This window comes from Cydia fagiglandana, chromosome 21 (genome assembly GCF_963556715.1).
Source record: "Cydia fagiglandana chromosome 21, ilCydFagi1.1, whole genome shotgun sequence".
NCBI lineage: Eukaryota > Metazoa > Arthropoda > Insecta > Lepidoptera > Tortricidae > Cydia > Cydia fagiglandana.
In genome coordinates this window covers 1,167,065-1,187,546 of record NC_085952.1, presented here as the reverse complement: position 1 = coordinate 1,187,546, position 20,482 = coordinate 1,167,065, and the positions used below count along the sequence as shown (strand labels likewise).

General features: G+C 35.8%; 1 protein-coding gene and 1 long non-coding RNA gene across 3 annotated transcripts in view; both read left to right on the top strand.

The window, feature by feature from the left end:
- Positions 1 to 20,482, top strand: part of LOC134675061 (alpha-2 adrenergic receptor) — a 683,584-nt gene that overhangs the window by 172,205 nt on the left and 490,897 nt on the right. The gene's annotated exons all lie outside the window — the stretch shown is intronic.
- LOC134675044 (uncharacterized) lies at positions 1,834 to 4,872 on the top strand. The gene is made up of 2 exons (XR_010099681.1): positions 1,834 to 3,325; positions 3,506 to 4,872. It is a non-coding gene; the product is annotated as an uncharacterized LOC134675044 (long non-coding RNA).

Genomic DNA, 20,482 nt, shown 5'->3' with positions numbered 1-20,482 from the left:
ATTTATATTATGAGGGTACGTACAAAATGGAGATATTGAGAGAGATTTCTTTTTGTCGATTCTACTGGAATAAATAGGTACAGTCAAGGAATTTAAATTCCGACCCATTTCGTACTTTGTCACAGTGACAACCGTATGAGGTCTCTAGCGGCTTTCATATTGATTGTCACTGTGACAAAGTACGAAATGGGTCGGAATTTAAATTCCTTGACTGTACCTATAATTTTCGGTCGCTTTACATAAAATTAATAAATTTGAACTAAAGTTGTGCTAAACGATGAAATAATCGAATGAAAAAACTAAACGATAATTTTATTTTTGTGGTTTTATTTATTAATTAAATTAATAAAGTATTTTTTTAGGTAGTCACACTACTATAAAAGTATAAAAATTATAAACTGAAATAGGATGTCACAATAAAATACTTAGGTACTAAAGAAAAAGTGACCAAGTTTTCCAGTGGCTGAGTCCGGATTTGAACAACTCAGTTTTTATTTAGTATGTAATGTGACATCTACTTCAGTACCTACCTATGTATACAGGGTGGAAAGATAAGTCGGGCCCTGGAGGGAAACTACCTTAAATCCTTAAGCTGGCTCATTATACTTAAGGGAGACATTCCTTTATTTTTAAACAGAAACAAATCTGCATTCAAAGATTTTCTAAAACTCGCTTGCCTCGCCCGGGACTCAAATCGACTAAAAATCCCAAAAAATAAAAACTCGCAATTTTATTCTACTACTTAGTCGATACAGTTAATGTTAATGATAACATTTCTCTAAGAAACATTAGGTCTCACACTCATCTGTCGTACAAAATATCCATAAAATGTAATATTTAGTACTCAAGATTTTTTTAGACAAGCCAAATTGAAGAAAAGAAGAAAAATACTTTGATGCAGTTTTGTTTCTTTTTAAAAATAAAGGAATGTCTCCTTTAAGTAAAATGAGCCAGCTTAAGGATTTAAGGTAGTTTCCCTCCAGGGCCCGACTTATCTTTACACCCTGTATATTAGGGTTGATTTCAATATTAATAATATTTAACGTCTAAAACAACACATGTCAAAATTACAATAAAAATACACAACCAACACTAAATAAAAAACACAAACTATATTTTTGAAGTGAAAACTTCTTTAGCGGCGCTGGTCACTTTTTGAGGTGGGGAAAAAATGATAAACTCGAGACAGCGTAACGCGATCACGTGACCGTAACGTTTAGATGGCCATTGATTTAGATCCATTTAAATCAATAAAGAAAAACTCAATGACATTACATAAAAGGTTCTAATCTTGTAAGTACGGGTTGAAATACGAGGATCTCACAGTTACATTCTAACTTTATATCACTCAAAACATCTTCCTCCTCGCGTTATCCCGGCATTCTGCCACGGCTCATGGGAGCCTGGGGTCCGCTTGACAACTAATCCCATGATTTGACGTAGGCACCAGTTTTACGAAAGCGACTGCCATCTGACCTTCCAACCCAGAGGGTAAACTAGGCCTTATTGGGATTAGTCCGGTTTCCTCACGATGTTTTCCTTCACCGAAAAGCGACTGGTAAATATCAAATGATATTTCGTACATAAGTTCCGAAAAACTCATTGGTACGAGCCGGGGTTTGAACCCGCGACCTCCAGATTGCAAGTCGCACGCTCTTACCGCTAGGCCACCAGCGCTTAAAACATATAATTCAATAAAGCAAATACATCATGATGAAATCGCTAATAAAAGTGAACTCTAGTACTGGTGAATAAAACTCAAAATATTTAGATGCGAGGTCTGCAAGGTAACTTTGCAATTTCTATTCGAATTTTAAACAATTAAGAGCCCTTATTCCTTAGAGCGTTCGCCGGTTTTGCGAAATAACACTCGATAGATGGCGCTGGCGCTTGATACGCGAGCGCCGGCAAAGCTATGCGCGTTTCAACGCAGACGAGAATAATATTGATACTTTTCAATTTAATTTGCAAGTAAATTTATTTTAACGTTATATTGGCACTCTTTTATAAGCATGATAGTAGTGAATAGAGTGTATGTGTTGAGAAAATATATAACCAACGACGAATAAATAATAATGATTGTTTACCTATGTCATGGAATTATTGCGACAAGTTCATCCATGAAGTCAAGGAACTATTCAAGTCAGTTCACCAAGGAAGTTGAATAATTAAATGTTTGAAAGATAAGATTATACTAAATTATAGTATATATACATACGGTGTTGCTTATTTCGTCGAAATTGAAATTTTCTATGTCTCACCCCCTTAAATTGTTCTCTTTCACTAAAAAACAAATGTGTATTTTTTTCAGAATTTTCAATTATGTTTTAGGGGTCGCTACCGAATTTTGAAAATTTGCACCCTCCATACAAGATTATTTTTTTGTCTTTTTTCTTGTTTTTTTTTATATGAATCAATGGGTCAGGATCAGGAAAATAATACCACTATTTTTTTAAAGCTTATTATGCGTGTTTTAGGCGTTCTAAATATTCATTCAGCAGTGCGCACTCCTAAAATAGGAATAAAAATTAAAATATATTGACTATACCTAGTATTGAATTACATGTAAATAGCTTTCATATACTTTGACTCACTGTCTCACTAATTAAACTCACAACTTGATCTTGATATCTGTATCATTTAAGCCACTAGGCCAAGTTTGGTATCGTTTTCGTATAAATCGGGGGTGCCGAATTCATTGTCATCATCATCATCATCATCATCATCAGGTGTCATCATAATGACACCATTCCGAAGTAAAAACACATAAAATATGAAGAAAAAAAATACTTTTTATAATTCCTCTTCACACTTAAACTGCTGAACCAATTTAGTTAAACCCACATTATAGACGGGTCTAACGCGGGTATGTGAGTTAATATGTGTTCAAAACGCGAAAGTTTAAAATATTCAATTTAGTTCATATTTGGTAGGTACAGAGATAGTTTGAGTCCCAGGGAATAACATAGCAAACTTTTAATCTCAAAAATTATCCCTTAAGGATGTGAAAAGGGAGGAAGCAAATGAAGCTTTATTTGTAAGTATATAAAATAAAATAATATTAATAATCTATCAACCGCATCTAGATCGATAGTGCTCGTCAAGGCAAATCTATTGAGCCCAAATACGATGGAGTTATGATGAGTAGATTCGGAGTTCTGGTGACCAACTCCTGTCTCCATCATGAGAACCTGGGCTTCATCTAGATCGATGGTGCTTGTCGGGGCAAATCTATTGATCCCAAACACGATGGAGTTATAATGAGTAGATTAGGACTTCTGGCGACCAACTCCTAACTCCATCTCATTAATGGAGTCAGGAGTTGGTCATATCATATCATATCATATCATATCATTTATTCAGTAATGGTCATACATTGTCATTTATATATACAATTCACTTAATGAACTAAGGATAGTAGAATTAACTAAAAAATTTACATGTCAATTTGCATAATAAAAGATGGAATGTTCATATTTTTATATAAGTAAAAAATAAATGTCAGGTCACCAGAAGGGGCTCGTGACTCTGGACATCATCTAGATAGATGGTGCTCGTCAGGGCAAATCTAATGAGCCCAAACACCATGGAGTTATAATGAGTAGATGAGGATTTCTGGTGACCAACTCCTGACTCCATCATGAGAACCTGGACTTCATCTAGATCAATGGTGCTCGTCGGGGCAAATCTATTGAGCCCAAACACGATGGACTTATGATGAGTAGATTAGGACTTCTGGTGACCATCTCATCATGGAGTCAGGAGTTGGTCACCAGAAGGGTCTCATGACCCTGGACCTCATCTAGATAGATGATGCTCGTCCGGGCAAATCTAATGAACCCAAACACGATGGAGTGATAATAAGTAGATTAGGAGTTCTGGTGACCAACTCCTGAGTCCATCATGAGAACCTGGACCTCATCTAGATCCGTGGTGTTCGTCAAGGCAAATCCATGGAGCCCAAACACGATGGAGTTAAGATGAGTAGATTAGGAGTTCGGTGGCCAATTCCTGACTCCATCAAGAGAACCTGGACATCATCCAGGTCGTCCGGGTATAATTAAAATGCAAACCCTAACCAGAATTCAAGTAACACTGAAAATCTATCACATAAGCGAGAGTCGGTTGTTAAAATTTAATATGGTGTGAAAAATGTACTCTCCCTTGGATCAAGATTTTCTAATCATAGTATACAACAGTTCTCGGAACTCGCTCAATGTTTACGAAGCAATGAGCGCCTGACGATCGAGCGCAGGTCCGTTCCCTAAGCGCGCTCGGCGGAGAATGAGCGCGCGGCGTCGCTGCAGCGTGATTTATAGGTCTTTTAAAAAAATATATATTTACGGCAAGGTAGGTCCTATAGTTATGATTTTTTTTTAATGAGTAAACATAAAGTTACAGTTTGTTAAAATATTTTTTTTGTGGCAAAATATAAGTCCAATTAGCGATAAAAAAATGTAATGTAACCCTGTTTTCACCAAAAAAATTAAGAAAACTCGGAAGGTGTTTTATCATGTTTTTTAAATGAAAGTTCGATTTTCAAGCATGTAAGCCCCTCGTACAACATATGATGAGTTGAATTGTAATCATTCATATACCAAATAATTCTTTTTTACTGCAAAATTGAGAGCCGAAACGACCCTTCTCACTGCAAATTTTGAAAAAGACTTCTAAGAAAACTCATTTATTTTAGGTTCAAAAAGAGAAAATGAAAATTAGAACATTTGCAGCCCCTAGTTTAAGAAATGATTATTTAAGTACGTTATCAGTTTTTGAATAAATACTAATAGTTACGTCGTAATCTTGAATGAAAAAGGAAGCATTTTGCAAAATACGCTCGTCTGTAGGAGTAAGGACTCTTAACGCTACAAATTTCAATTTCGAATTTTAAAGTTTTAAACAAGTTCACTGACCAGCAATTTCGGAACTAAAGTTTTTAAATAGAAAGGAGGATGGGTCAATTATACATAGTGCTGCAGACATTTTGGACTAGTCATTGAGTTTTCACTTCTGTCGGCACTCCCGGAGTGCAACCCGTTGTTTGTTTTTAGATAAACGAATACATAATAATTTTAATTTATCATCATATTTGTATTTTATATTTGCTTTTAACTGAAGAAAGAAAGTTATGCTATCGGTTAAAGAGAAAGAGATATAATTATGAAACTAGGTATTATAAATACGTACCTACTTTAAATATTAGCAAAATAAACTTAAAACGTTAACACTTAACAAGCTCTCAAACTTTATTTATTCCAAATTCCGTCAACCTTTTACCACCTTCAAAGTTTAATCCTCTCAATAGTTAGAAAACAAAATTAACCCTTCAAACGCTCAACTCACGAATACAAATGTTACAGGTAACTCACAAATGCCATTTCGAGAATAAATGTAGGCATTCAGTTACAGTATTGCTGAAGTGTAAGGGTTATTTTTAAAAGGGCTTAAGTGCCCTAAAGTTTGAAGGGGCTTAATCCCTTTTAAATGGGGGTTAGAATTTATAATGCTCGGGGGAAACCGTCTTAGAAATAGTTGCAAATGAAATAACGCCCGAGTTAGGATGGCGATGGCATAGAAGATGAATAATACAGTTGTTTGACTGTTTTAATTAAAGTTATAATTTTTTTTATTCGATTTTTTTTCGTCAGATTTTGTTAAAATTTGGTAAGCTTGAAGAGCTCCTTGGTGGAAGGAATATGAAATTTCTATTTGTTACGATAAATGTATGTAAAGTTCTATGGATTTACGAAAATCCCATACGATTTTGTAACTCACAGGAAAATTTGGTCGTATACCGGGTGTGGCCTGTAACACGAGCAAATAATTAAAACATAGATTGTACTCCTCAAAAGGTGACACTTTTGTTCAACAACTTTTAAAAATTATGAAGTATTTAGACTCCCTAATATTCATACAAAATAAATATTATCTTCAATGGACGCCATCGCCACGCCATATCATTGTGATTGACGTTGCTTGTCAAGCCTTAAACATAACAAAATTCGCAATACATTGCGTCTTATAATAAACTTTAAAGTGTATTAAAAATTAAACCACAAGTTACTTTTGAAAGTCGCTGAACAAATGTTTTTCAGTATGAGGAGTACAATCCACAGTTAAATTTTTTGCTCATATTACAGGCCACACCCGGTATACAGTTTGCGCTTAATCATATTGCACATAATAGAGAACTCTACATTTTATCGCATTCTGACGAGAAAAAAAAGCTACAACAGAATAAAAATCATCTCCTAAATAGAATGCTCGGGGTGACAGGATATATGTTTTTGTAACAACGGTATCAAATTAGTATGTTTTCTAAATTTACGTGCATTATGACAGGTTATTCGCCTAAAGAATGTAAGTTTTTCAGTAAAATATAATTAATTGGTGTAAATATTAAGGTTGTAACAGGGATTTAATCTAGTTGAATTTTTTATCAGATGGGGACAACGGAGTGTGTCTCTTTTTTTATGAACTAGGTCACGTCAGCATAAATTTGCTGTAATCTTTTGAATCTGTCCGAACAAAAAGATTTCACGTACAATTTTTATTCTCTTGTTGTTATAAGTAAATATTATTTATATTATGAAACAATCTTAATTTAAACTACAAAAAGGATACAAATTACAAATAGAGCTTACGAAAAAAATTACTTACAGCTACAAATTTATAAAAATAAACCGCTTCCTACCGTTCTCGGTGCAAAGGTGCCCATGGTTCCAATCCAAAAGGTCGCAAGTTCGAATATTGCTCGAAGTGGAGATTTTTTTTTTAATTTGTCCCTTAATTTAAAAATTAAGACGTTTTCTCTGTTTGGGTTGCGTTGCACATTTGACAATTAATATGTACATCCAAACTAATACCGTTCCCGACCTACCGTCCGGGTAATATTGTTTCTCACAAGTCTAAGCTCTGCTGTTACATTGTCTGTGGCAGCATTGTTAACTAAACGGACTTGGGGGCTTAGATAAATTAGTTGTAAAGTATTTGGAACGATAAGACGAGTAATTTAACAAGCGCGTTATTGCAAGTTTCCTCAAAAAATCACAAGAAGGAATAGTAAACTGTACTTTTAGAAATGGTAAATTTTGATTTCCATTTTAGAAATGGAATATTGCCCATGTGAAGTTTTTGATTTTTTACAAGCTTTTATATAGCTTGCCCTATTTGTATGTAAGTTTGTTGGTTTGTTAGTTGGTGTTGGTCAAATCTTGGAAACTAAATTTGACCCACTTCCCGATTTTCGACTGAGCTGATGCATATATATGTAAGTCGGGTGACAATGCAATATTATAGTACAATAGAGCAGACTAAAGCCAGGAGGTGGCCATAGGAACGGCTCGATTCGGAAAATGAAATAGATTTCTACTAGACTTCAACAAGTTACGATATGGATAATTTAAAGATATTTGTAAGATAGATATGTCAAATTTAACGTTTCCGCGATTCTGGAGGTCCTCTTGAACGATTTCGACAAGTTATGACTTAGATATCCAAGCCACATCTAGTCGATATCTAATGTAGATGTAGTTGATCTCTATATCGTCTCTAGATCTTCTATGTCTTGGTCTTCGTCGTCGTTTAGGTCTTGTTACGTCGTCGCCCAAATCTAATGTTTAATTTGTCTTTGGTTTTTATTTGTAGTTTCTTTGTACTTATTGTATTTTATTTTGTAGTTTCACAGTGCCTTGGTTTTACTGTAATGCTGTGTTACTTATTTGACTAATAATAAATAATAAATAATAAATCTTGTGATTATCGCGAAATCCAAATAGGCTGGTATCTCTGTGATGAAACAACACAACCTAATTGTGTTTAGGGTTTTTAGAATTGTCTCGGTGAGTATTAGTTGCCTGTGGTAAGAAAAGTACAGTCAGCGAGAAAAGCTTGTACCGACAATAATTTTTTGCCAAAAAGTAATTTTTCTTTGGTGCCTAGGGTAATTCGCCAGTAACTGGCCACCGGCCGATTGGCTACCCTAAACTAAAAATGAATTCTGTTCACCTATAAACATAATTCATTTTAGTATAAGGTTTCAGTAACTAGCAACCTTATATTAAAAATAATTCTGTTTACGTGAATAGAATTCATTTTTAGTTTAGTGTAGTCAGTTACTAACAGGTGGCCAGTTACTGGCGAATTACCCTACTTTGGAAATTTTCCGACACGTGGTCTGCGTGTTATGCGTTCAGAGGGCTTACCGCGAACCACGTACGACGTGTTGCCTCCCTGTCACACTTACGTACACATCTACAAGTGCGACAGAGAGGCAACACGTCGAACGTGGTTCGCATTAGGCCCTCAGTAAACGAGGGCGCGTTAGAGCTGCATCGTTCGCTGGAATGTGCGTGGATGTCCGCCATTTGTCTGTTTTTATAAGCACAGTCAACAGAGGAAAAACAGTAAGATGAATTTGCACAGGTGTACAGTCACCTGCAATAATATGTTACTCTCCGAAGACCGTAAAAATATGTGAGACGCTCTGATTGCGCTACAAATAAAGGAAAATACCGTCAACTGTCATTTTTATAAGCATTGTATTCCAGCAATGCTTATAAAATGTCACAGCGATATGATACCGATCTGTCAGTGTCAAAAGTGACATTTCTTCAACCAAAAACGTCAATTTTAACACTGATTGGTATCCTATCGCTGTCATATCTTATAATCATTGTTAAAATACGGCTGTGTGCTACGTTTACCTTCCTAAAGAGCTTAGTGTCCAAGCCTAGGGCTTTAGTTTAAGGCTAGGTCGATTGCGGAAATGGTACTCAGTTATTTAACTTATTTATTCATGAAGGAATTAAAATATTGTCTTCGGTCCGTATTTGGTAAGCAGATACTCATTTACACAGAACAAAACATATTTCATTATCTTACTTTTGGTAGCTGTAGTTATTTTATGTAAGTTTATAAAATTTTTCGTTATTTATATATGTATGGAAGTTTCGTATGGATTTATCTATTTAAGTATTTTATCGTCGTCTATTCATAGTTAGTGTTATGATATACAATCTAAGTAAGATTCTTTTAATATATTTATTTATTCATTTACTTTTCAAGATCCGTTCGTTTCTTCACGAATCACAGTCGTAACAAGTATCTAAAGAAAACGCCTCTTATATAATTATCTCTGACATGATCAAAGGGCCTACCGCGATCACAAATCGTTATTTGCCTCTCTATCACTCTTACATAGTCGAACAATAGAGAGGCAGATAACTACATTTCGATTTTCAACTTTCGTGGTAGTTCCTGTCTCGTAACGCAGCCGCGTCGTATCTAAATGAAAGTAATATTAAAATAGTTTCAATGACTACTGATTTTCAACTGTGTACTGCGATAGGAAAGTACTATTTACGACCTTAATGAAGGCACTCTGTCTCCGGAAAAAAGTTTTATAATCTTGCTTTTATCCATTTTTGCTGACAGTTAATGATATAATTTGACAGGAACGTATATTTTTCATAATTTTCGTTCAAAGCTCCATTTTTTATTTATTCAAAGAGCCGTAAAAAGGGCTTTTTATTTAATGGTATGGTTTTATGGGTGTACATACCATGGAGATATATTATACATATTATTTGTAGAGCCATAAGAGCGTGTCACATTTTTTTGCTGCCTTCGAAGAGTAACATATTATTGCAGTTAACTGTATTTACTTGATCAACTAGCATTTACAGGATATTATCTCCATAAATCTCACTACATTTTAAAACAGAACGCATATAAAACTGTCCGGATAAAAACCGGGCAAAAACGTTTTTCAAAATGGCCGCCAGGATGAGCGATCGGCCGGTTGAAAGTGAAAAATGCCCGGATATAAATACTGGGAGTTTTCACACTCACTTGAAGGGGTTTGAAATTATAATTCCCGTTTTTTTTTGTGAAAGAGAAGAATGAGAAATGGCGTGATTTTGTCTGACGAGTGACGTGTACAGTCACCAGCAATAATATGTACACAACGAAGGCCGCAAAAATATGTGACGCATTCTTATTGTCTGGGTCACCGCGCCAACTAAGTAAGTAAGTAAATAAATATTATAGGACACGAGACGAACGAAGATATTACCAAAAACAACCTTCAATATCGTAAAACAACATCTGGTCTAGTTTTGAGTGAAAACAAAATTATTTTCACATCTGTTTCTAAGAAAGCCTCTAAACGAAAAATCACTAAACGGCAAAAAAACACCACTATTTTCTCATAAACAAAAATATACAAGAAACATTTTAACACAACCCGAACCTTTTTCGCATCAAACTGATTTCTCGGATCGAATAAAAACAAAAACTTCAAGCTTGGACGCATACGAAACTAGGTGCGGTGTAAAAAGGGCCCAACCCGAAAACTAATAGTTTTAGTTTGTAAGTTTTGGTAGAACACGGGATGGTTACGAGGCAAATGTGCCGTGGATAGGGTTTGTTTACATTTTCGGAAAAGGTTCGAGGATTAGAACGAGCTTTTGTCATTAAACAGTGGGATGCTTATCATCTGGAGCAGTCCACACTCTGGGATAAGTTTAAGATTTAAAATAATAAGTAATTCAGAGTCTCATATGTCCTGGATATGAGAGTAAGGGCCCGATTCGGATTTAGAAATACACATCTTTTAGACATCACCAAGATACGGTAACGATATGTTTAAGATATAACCTGTCAAATTTGACATTTGCGCGATTCTGGAGATAGTCTTGAACGATTTCCACAGGATATGACTTAGAGATACAATTCACATCTAATAGATATCTTACTCTATCTAACGTAAAAGTGACATTGGTTGCCCGAATTGCGCTGCAAAAGAGAAACTAGTTGATATCTAAACTATAACGTATCTAGAATGGATCTAGTACGTGTCGTCTCTTGTGAATATCTTGAATAGTTCGAATACGGCAGGAAGACTCTGTACCAATGAGTTTTTCGGAACTTATGTACGAAATATTATTTAATATTTGCCACTAGCTTCTCGGTGAAGGAAAATATCGTGAGGAAACCTGCACACATCTGCGAAGAAATTCAAAGGTGTATGTGAAGTCCCCAATCCGCATTTGGCTAGCGTTGCCCAAGCCCTCCCGCGCATGAGAGGAGGCTTGTGCCCAGCAGTGGGGCGATTATAGGCTGAAATTATTCTTTATTTTACTATATTTTTTTAAGTTACCTTACTAGACGAGAAAATAACTAGTCCTTTCAAATACTCTTAAACCTAGAAACGTTACTTCTTGGCCTTCCTTCACGTAATTATAAAATATCTCGGTCATAAATCAATTAGATCGGTGGAGGCCCGTCACTCCGCGATAATAAAAGTTGCATAATTTGTCTCTGTCGGGGCAGCTGTACTCGCGGGGGTTCCGTAGTTGGCACCGAACCCTTTAAAAGTCAGTGGCAAATAAGCATACGGCCCGCCTGGTAAGCTGTTAGTGTAGGCCATGGAACCATGGAACTCCAGGTCATATGCGTGTTGCAGAGTTAAAAAAACCTGGAGCGCTATTTTGATCTAAATAATAATGACAACACGCAAAAGAAATCAAAACAATATAACGTAATGTTATTACATGCAACAAAAACAACAAAACATGCGGACAGAACTCTAATTTCCTTGACTTTTACGCGTTTTTTCTTCAATCCTTACAAAAATTACCCTAAAATGGAGTTATTACACTTCGCAATAGTCCCACAAAAAAGGGTGTAAACGCTTTTACGCAATTTCCGCGCATTTGTGTGAATTAACTCATACATTTCCGCTAAAGACTCATGTTTTTGTGGCAAATTGCGCGTTAGTCTACCTAATGTGTGTTTTAGGGATAAGTTAGGTGGTACCTTTGAAATTTAAGGCTTTATTTTAAGGCAGGCATGCATATGTTTAAGTTATGGAGGGCTTTATATTTTAGATGAATATTACAGCTAAATAAACATTTCAGTACAATTAGGCTTGTATTAGTTAAGTGCTATTTAAATAATAAATGGAGTAGGTACATTCATGAGAATGTATGTATATATATATATAGTGTAGCTTTACTTGACGTTCATAAGCGTATAGTAATATGCCTACACTGAGAGAAAAGTACAACAAAAATACACTTAGAATTACATAAATAAACTTAATCCGGGGACAAGGAGAGTTAACTAATAGGAACAAATTGACTTTTGCAATTTCTATTAGTTCTTGCAATTTCTATTATCTGTTTGTTGAAATTATATTTGGGATTACTGAGCTGTTTGTAGAAATAAATAAACTTTACAGAAATAGTGAAACGTCCATAATTATTACTAAAACTTCATTTTTTCCCCCAGTACAGAACTGTTTTTTTAATTCTGGTGATGATTTTTCTCTCAGTGATACTTGATATTTTTTATCAACTCTTTGGTTCATGTACCTCTAATACTTTAAACAAACTCTTTTGTAAATATTAGGCCATCGAACTTGCTAACGGTTCGAAAGAAGAAGACTATTTTTAAAACCTCGCTGTCATTACGTGACATGCTGTCGTGTGCGTGACCTCAATTCTGGTGCTGATACATACATACATATAATCACGCTCATTTCCCGGAGGGGTAGGTACACACACACACACACATACAAGTCACACACCTTCATATTTTTCAACCAATTCTCGTGAAGTTTTGCGAATAATTTCGTAAGGTCAAGGGTCAATAGTACTATTTCTGCCCTCCTAAGCCTGCCTTCATATAATGGAGCCTTCATATAAAGGATTTTAAATTTATTGCAAATGCATTCAATTTAAATTTGAGAAACTTCTATTTAGCTTAGCAGGGCAGATTTAGTGCTACATCTATTCCTGTGTCCCATAAATGATTATTTATTTATTAAGCCCTTATTTTCGGTAGTGGTGAGTTTGGCTACCACTAAAAACCGTCTCTTATTCACCCAGTAACCGGCACAATGATATACAGGACACGATTTTGAATTATACATGGAGTTCCCGCCTTTTTACTGTGTCAGGAAGTTGCTAAATTATAGATGTGGTTCCGTAAAACCATCCAAGTATTTGTAGACGAAATATTTTGCCATAGAAATAAGACATTCGAATAATTGTCACAACAGAACGAATGTATTTGAGTTAATTTAGGCCCATAGTTGGGAGTTTTTAGAAGCGCTGGTGGCCTAGCGGTGAGAGCGTGCGACTTGCAATCTGGAGGTCGCGGGTTCAAACCCCGGCTCGTACCAATGAGTTTTTCGGAACTTATGTACGAAATATCTTTTGATATTTATACCAGTCGCTTTTTGGTGAAGGAAAACATCGTAAGGAAACCGGACTAATCCCAATAAGGCCTAGTTTACCCTCTGGGTTGGAAGATCAGATGGCAGTCGCTTTCGTAAAAACTAAACCCAAAATGAGTCTTGGCCTTCGACACGAGCACACGCCAGTTGTCTCGATCCTGCTGTGCCATGTCCTGCCAGTTATTGGCGTGGAGATCGCACAAGTCCGCTTCAACAGCACCGCCCCAGCGGTACCTGGGACGTCCGATCGGCCTCCGCCCTAACGGGCGTCCCAGGTATGCCCTCAAAACCACAAATGGTTAAATTAGAATTGACCTCTTGTACTATAATGAAAAGGAGCACACCACGTTTTGAGGCTTAGAGAATATAACCAACGGAGTGGTCATTAACAGGCGTTCCCCTCTGTTGAAAAAAGGCGGCCAATGGTCAACCACATGTCAACCACATGTATGGACTGACGTTTATCTGACATGACGTACCTATTACATTTGATGTGCCCCTCCCCCGCAAAAAACGGCAGACTATTTTGTACCGAAAATTATAGACATGGCGTCTCCGTTGGTTATATTCTCTAAGTTTTGAGGTATCTATCGGTGTCGAGTGTCCATAACAAAAGCCTTCTCTAGATCACTGTGTGTATAAGATTACCCCATAATACATATTTAATTACAGGCTTTGTATCAGAAGGTGTATACATATTATACATATTGCATAATTGTAGCTCCATTTTGGATTCCACGGGCCTATTTAATCCTGGTCTTTTAAAGGCTTGCGTGGGGATATAGATCCAACACGTGGAGGCCCTTTGTAGAGCTTTAATGTCATGTAGAATGCCTGCTGGACTCTGTTCTTTGCATAATTATTATTAATTTATATTCTTAACTTAATTGGTTAAACAAAATAAAAAATGAACACGAAAAACTATGATACCACATCAAATTGACACTTCAGTTCTTAGCTCCTCGCGCTGATGTATTGGCCCATTTTTAAGGGATGTCAAAACGGAGGGGTCTAGTTTCTTTTTTTTTATTTCGCTGCTCTTTTGTCGAGTTGAAATGAGCCGCTGTTTCACGATGAAATATAATAAAAGGGAAGTGGTAGTTTTGTAGAAAAGGGTGTCAAAAATGGACGATCGTATTTCATATTACTGTGCAGGTTGACTTCGTGAGAAAGGAAAAGATCCTAAATATAAAGGCAAAAATCTTTTTAATGTTAGTAATTTATTCACATGAATAGATATTAAGTAAAAAAAAATTAAAGAATAGATATTAAGTAAAATATCAAACACACCGTTTGAGAGTAACGTTTAATACCATTATATCTTCTCCCAACAACGCCCGCTGAAAGAGCTGAATTATTGTAACTCATGACTGTTAACTGAATGCACTGAAATAAGCTTAAGAGTGTTACATAGACTATCTACTTCAGACCCCGCATTACGAAGCGTGTGTAGAATAGCGAGCACCACAAGATAAGCTGTTATCTAATTAGTGACGAGAAAACGGCTATAAGCAGTCAAATATTGTCTTGCACATTAAACTTACTGTAAATAGAATAAAATAAAATGATAAATCAAAAAAACTACTAATATCGTTAAATGAATTTTTAAAACCGGAAGATTTCCCCAAACATGACTTTTTTTAATACTACGCCGGGGAAAACAAAGATAAGGTTTAAAGACCTAGTTTAAGGACATACCTGGGTCCACATGACATTTACAATTGTTTTATCGGTGCTTCAGTCACACAAATAATGGAAGAGATAGAGAAAGCTGTCATATGCACTTTTGTGTCGATTTTTTTTTCGTTATTTGGATAAAATCTGCCTGGTTTGAAGAGCTCCTTGTTCTGATCACGATAAATGCCAAAAGTCACCTGCAATAATATGTTACTCTTTGAAGGCCGCAAAAATATGTGACACGCTTTTATGGCTCTACAAATTAGATCGTGTCAGATATTTTTGCGGCCTTCGTTGCGTAACATATTATTGCAGGTGACTGTACCTACGTAATTTTTCGTAAGTAAATGAAAGATTATTATTTGGTTCATCTAGCAAACGTGGTCTATGAAGCGTTGCTGACGAAACCGTGTGAACTTCAAACAATATGTTTTCGTAGCTGAGAATGTGAGCTAGGTTTCTGCAGAATACTGATATTAGTGATTCAAATGGCTTTACCAACAACGTAAATCGGTGTAGAATATACATTGATTGATGTTTCCTAAAGTGAATTGAGCTGTAAATTATACAGTGTTCAAATAAGACACCGGGGGGATATTAGACAACATAGAAGATACCTCAAAATGTTGTTTTACAACCTTTTTTATGACGACAAATTTTCTTTGATCAAAATTTCGACACTTAAACGAAAAGGCCCTTATCATTCTTTACTTATCTACTCGAAGGTTAGCTGGAAGAGATCCCTTACAGCAAGTTCGCCTTTGTACCTATATATTTGTGATGTAAACCTGTGTTGTGTACAACTACTACTACTACTAAAAGCCTAAATCTTACTAACCTAAGGATTTACTTGTTTTGGATCGAATTTATTTAAATTTAATCAACACAGCTAAGTTAAAATAATATTATAAGAAAAATAAGGAAAAAATTTAAATCATTTATTTACATACAACATATATATAACAGTGGTATAACTAAACGAAAATAATAACTAGCTTAAATCTAAAATAGGTCCCTGAGGCATTGTACCAAGGATGCTGGCGACATTTCCCCGCTGTATCGCAATACTGATACGTTGTGCGAGGAAGCCGTCAGCTCTTCGGTCACCAGTTACGTCAACCAGACGCTTCGCGATTTCTGCGAACAACTTAGGAAAAAATATGTATTTTCAAGGAGCTTTTCACATTCGTACTTTTTAATCTCAATTTGATTTGATATGTATTAAATTTCACTCAAATATTCTGACAAAAGTTTTGCGCTCAGCTGACACAAATATCAATAAGACTAGATTTTATAAGTTCAAATGCTACTTAATCGTATCTTCAAATTTCTCAGCGAATTCAAATTTAGAACAAATGTTATAAGCAGTTAAACCCGCTTTTAAACCGGTTTAATCCAGTCCAGTTATTGCAAAAGGGCGATAAAATGGAAAACATTAGAAATGGGACAAAAGTAACCTAATCTGTCTCTCGGGAACAACTGGAAGTCCCTGATAGGTTATTAGCAATTAAAATGAGAGTAATGGAACGGTTTTGGAACGGTATTCGGGTTTTAACAATCGGTTATTACTTTTGATACCTATTAACGTTACATGACTTTCTCGCGCTTGGTGCGTGTGTAGAGAATATATGATAAAATCATATCAATTTCGAAACGTAACATGAATACGTATATTTTAGAAACTGAATGGCTGTTTAGAGGTTATTTGCTCAGCTCAGAACAAGTATAATAATGGTTTAACAGAGTCATACTTACGAGAGCTCAAATTTTTTTAAAAGAAAAAGAAAATGCATTGACGTTTTTCATCAATATTACAAAACTATAATATGGATTATTAATGCTTTTTTTAATGGAAAATTCGCTTGGTTACGAGCGACAAGACGTTTTTATTCGAATCAGTAAAAATTGGAAAAAAATATTTAATTTTTCTTTTAGCTGCCTTTCTGTTAATCAAAGTAAACTGACTTTAAATGAACCTAATACCAACAAAATAAGGTATTCTTTTGGGCATCTAGTCCATTTTCTGGCCCTTAAAAAAACCTACAAATTCCTTACCACCGCGACCTATTTTTACTTCTTACAAATCCTCACGTTCAGACCACTAAATCACGCCAAAACAAATTACCTACCTGCGCAAAAACCACAGTCAAAATCACACCTTAATGTCTTTGAAATGTGGTGTAAATTCGGTTTTATATAATTAAGTATAGTAAGAAAGCTTACAGATCTGAAGCCATTAAAATGAGACGGTTGGGGCATATTAATTTTCATTTAAATGGGCAGGAGGGTTTTATTAATGACTTTGTTAGTCGCGGTTAGAGGATTTGGTCTTTTCTGTGTTGAATGCCTATAGAGCTACCATCAGAACCCCTAGTGTATGCGTGACGTTTTGGAAACTCAAAATCCATTGAAAATTACACTTAACGCAAAAGCAGGTACGTCTTACGTAGATGTTAGCGTATAATATGTAGCTGTACGGAGACATATGACATATTCGGAACGCACCCAAAAACTGCTTCAGACCCTTAGAGCGCTTAATAACCGGAGTCGCCTTTAAGAGCTTACCCATCTGCCGAAAACCTTGCACAATTATGCAGACTTTTGTATGGACTGATATGGTACAAATATATATACGTTACGTACAATTAAATAGCCATACATTTGACGTGCCCCTCCCCGCAAAAATCGGCAGACTGTTTTGTACAGAATATGACAGACAAGGCGCCTCCAGTTACGAAATGCTCTAAGGTCTGACCTATTATTTTCGTGTTCTTTTCTTTTACTAAAAGAAATTATAATTATTATAGATAATTCAGCCTCCTCAGCCCAAAACTCGCCCGGTAGACAATTAACGTCTCTAGGTGTATTATGATTAATTACGTTCTTATGCGAATATTACTTTTATTCTTTAAGCCCGTGAAATATGGGAGGGAATGAGCTAAGAACGAACTAGGAGCATTTGAATCAAGTCAAAATATGTATAAGCAGGCGTGGCTCACTCCGCGATTTCGTCGCTTTGCTACAGGTAGCTAAAAGTACATCCGTTCGACACCAATTTTGGGGTTTGTCATAAGCCGCGCATGGCGCTGTCGCCACCTAGCGGCCATATCTGTGCTGATAGTAACAGACGCGTTTTGTTAGAGAGTGAGTCTTCTGTACCTAGTACTATTATTTATTCTGTGGTATAAGTTATAATATAAAATAAATCCTTCATTTTCAGACTATTTGTCCATAGAGTTAGTGTTACACGAACTTAGGTAGGTATGTTAGTAATGCAGTAAGAACATATTACGTTACTAGAAACACTTACGTTTGAGATTTATAATATCTTATATAATTAGATGTATTTTTAGCTGACATAGTCTAAGAGATAAAATATGGAGCAATATAAAGAAAACGGGAGAATAACTCAGTTTAATATTAACTTAAACCTTAGAGAATATAACCAAACGGAGTGGTCATTAACAGGCGTACCCCTCTGTCGAAAATAGGCGGCCAATGGTCAACCACATGTGTGGACTGACGTTTATCTGACATGACGTTCCTATACATTTGATATGCCCCTCCCCCGCAAAAAACGGCAGACTATTTTGTACCGAAAATTATAGACATGGCGTCTCCGTTGGTTATATCCTCTAAGACTAAAACTAAAACACTAGGTACTTAAGTATACCGCTTGGCTACCAAGTAACGGGACATACCTTGACCATATTAAACTAAATATATACAGTGTGTTTTCTGTAACAGGAGCAATAAATTAAACTGTATGCTGTACTCCTCAAACTGACCAACATTTGTTCAGCAACTTTTGAAAATAACTCATGTTTTGATTTTTATTACACTTTAAAGTTTATTCTAAGACGCAATGTATTGCAAATTTTGCTATGTTAAAAGCGTGACAAGTAACGTCAAACACACTGATGTCAGCGTACATTTAAGGCAATATTTATTTTGTATGAAAAAGAGGAAGTCTAAAGGATCATAATCATAATCATTTATTCAATGCATCCATGGTATTTTACAATGGTGTTTAATGTCTAATAAGCACTAACATGGACCCTACTAGGGCGTAGCATTATATATATATATATACACATATTCTTACCCAGTGGGTGGGATTCATAATTTTTTAAAGTTGCTGAACAAATGTTGGTCAGTTTGAGGAGTACACCCTTTAGTTTAATTTATTGCTCCTGTTACAGGAAGCAGCCTGTATAAAACAACATATGCCCTCAAAATATAAATAGCCCATAATTTCACGCTGAACCCTAAAATTAAAATTTCCTTTAGCACATAATCTCCTGTCGATGGAAAATTTATGAGGCGGTGGCAAGGGCTTAATTCGTGGCTCTGACCGCAACTTCGCATGATTGCCTCGATAATGCCACGGAAATGCCACGGGTATTTATAATAGCCACGGTAATTGTGGTCTTCACTTCCAACGGCAGAAGATTGAATAGAAAATTTCCAAAATGAGTGGTAAAAGGCGTTTTTGCTCTTTCTTTTTTGGTTTAAGAGTAGTAGTTTCTTCTAATGGATCGATAATATTATTGGTAATAAGACTAATAAGATTTTCGGCCTGATTCAAACTTTATGATACGTCAACAACTTGTTAAGATACGGCATCCATATCGTTAATTCATTCATTTCTCATTCTAATACTAAGTATTTGATCATGTTTATGTCGTATTCAGGTCATAGATTTGATTATTTCATGAAATGCCATTTGAAAATTGATCACTTCATGACATGATTAGGATAGATTAGACTTTTCCATGATGTGGCGAAACGAACATTTCATGAAATGATTGCCACATCATGAAAGATAAATTTTACATATAAACACATAAGTTGCTAAAAGAGTGTGTTTTTTGGTTCGATCTATCGACTGCAACCCAATATATACCCATCATTAATTCATTAATTTATATATCTAGCAATTACTAACATAGGTACAGTCGACATCAAAGATATGTTTACACTTTTGGACCTTACTTCTTTGTAATAAGGCGAAAAGTGTAAACATATATTTGACGTCGACGTGCAATGCAATGTTACTTTATTATCATCAAATGTTTTGGCAGAATCAGTCCTATTTTAAAAATCATTGTCTGCTATTTCAGTAAAATAAAACAATGCTGCAATACTGGTTGAAAATTACAAGACAAACAAAACGCTTAATAGCTCCTCTACACGATGGGCCAACGCCGGCCACTCCAAGGGACGCATTTATGCATTAGAGGGAGCAAGTGATATTGCTATCTCATTCTACCGCATGGCTGCGTCCCTTGGAGTGGCTGGCGTTGGCCCATCGTGTAGAGGAGCCATAAGGTGGCCACTGACGAGCCTTCCAACAGTCCAAACAGCGTGGCTGCAATCCAAAATCGGTCCGTGAATGTCAAAAACGTACATTTAATATTAGGATGCCGTCCATTTGGATGAATCCATTGTAACGGCATGCATTTGGAAGGCTCGTCAGTGGCCTGCTTTATATAAATATTAGATCACGCGGGAAATTCGAAAATTCCCGGTATTTCCGAACTCTGTTGACGTTTCCGTGAA